Source organism: Hevea brasiliensis, chromosome 10 (genome assembly GCF_030052815.1).
Source record: "Hevea brasiliensis isolate MT/VB/25A 57/8 chromosome 10, ASM3005281v1, whole genome shotgun sequence".
In the NCBI taxonomy this organism is placed as follows: Eukaryota; Viridiplantae; Streptophyta; class Magnoliopsida; order Malpighiales; family Euphorbiaceae; genus Hevea; species Hevea brasiliensis.
Genome location: NC_079502.1, coordinates 94473368 through 94474789, shown reverse-complemented (window position 1 = coordinate 94474789; position 1422 = coordinate 94473368). Strand labels below are relative to the sequence as shown.

At 37.1% G+C, this 1422-nt stretch overlaps 1 non-coding gene across 1 annotated transcript; it reads right to left on the bottom strand.

Moving 5' to 3' along the window:
- Nucleotides 1–505: 505 nt before the first annotated feature.
- Nucleotides 506–612, bottom strand: LOC131169948 (small nucleolar RNA R71). The gene has a single exon (XR_009140892.1). It is a non-coding gene; the product is annotated as a small nucleolar RNA R71 (small nucleolar RNA).
- Between the last annotated feature and the right edge of the window lie 810 nt (nt 613–1422).

Sequence of the window (1422 nt, the reverse complement as noted above, 5' to 3'; positions counted from 1 at the left end):
AGGAAAGAAGTCTTGAGAGAAACTGAAATTGAAGCAGACATGGCTGATGAAAGAATTAGAATTGGTGGTGGTAATGCTGAAATGATCAAAACAATGAAAATGTAGCCCAAGGTGAAGAGGTTGTAAATGCTAATGTGCCTAGGGGAAGTATGATGGATCATGTTTTTCCTCGTTTTGATGACTTGAGAGAGAGCATAGCAAGACCAAGAATTGATGCAAATAGTTACAAGATGGATTTTGGGGTTCTTCAAATGATTCAAAATTCTCAATTTGGGAGACATCCTTCTGAAAATCCACACACACATCTAAAGAAGTTTGCTATGATTTGTGATATGCAAAAACAACCTGGAGTATTTGATGATGCAGCAAGATTGAAGCTATTCCCATTCTCTTTGAAGGATAGAGCATTGGATTGGCTTGACTCTTTACCTCACAACTCCATTACAAATTAGGAGCAACTCACTATGCATTTCTTGCACAATATTTTCCACCTGGAAAAACTCAAGAATTGAGGAATCAAATGACAGCTTTTAGACCAAGAGAAGATGAAACTCTCTATGAATCATGGATGAGATGGAAGGAATTAGAGAGACAATGCCCATATCATGCCATTCCAAAATGGATGATAAACCAGAATTTTTACACCAATGTTACTCCTGCAATTAGAGAGATTATTGATGATCAAACAGGAGGAGAATTTATTATGAAGCATGAAGATGAAGCTTATGAGCTATTGGAGAAAATTGCAAAGAATACTCATTTTTAGAGTAGTCCAAGAGGATCAGCTCCAACTCAAAAGAGGCAAGCTGCTGCAATGTATGACCTTGATCCATTCAACATGATTAATGCAAAGTTTGATGCACTTACAAATGTTTTGGCTAAGAAGATGGAAGATTTAAGTATGTTGGTTAGTTCATCATCATCATCTGGAAGTTCACAACAAGTTGCTTATGCAGAAGGAACTACCAGCTGTGGAGTAGACTATGGAGAGCAAGTTGCATATGTTGGTAATTATGGAAACAAATAAATGGGGAATTCTTACTCTCAAACTTATAATCCAACTTGGAGGAATCATCCCAACTTTTCATGGGGAAATTAGCAAAGTCAAGTCCCAAATCAAAATCTTCAGCCACAACAGCAATAAGGAATTCCATATCAGTAAAATAGGCAACCATTGCCTAATTTTCAACATAGAAATATGAATCCTCCACCAAAACAGCAAGAACAAAGTTCCAACACAGAAGCTTTATTACAACAGATTCTTGCTAACCAAACTAAGCATGCTGAAGAGATGAGAGAGATGAAAGCAAGGCTAGAACAGATGCAAACACATAATAGAATGTTGGAAAATCAGATTGCACAACAAGCATCTTCCTCAGGTACCAAGTCTTTTGGAAAACTTTCAAGTCAACCAGAAAACCC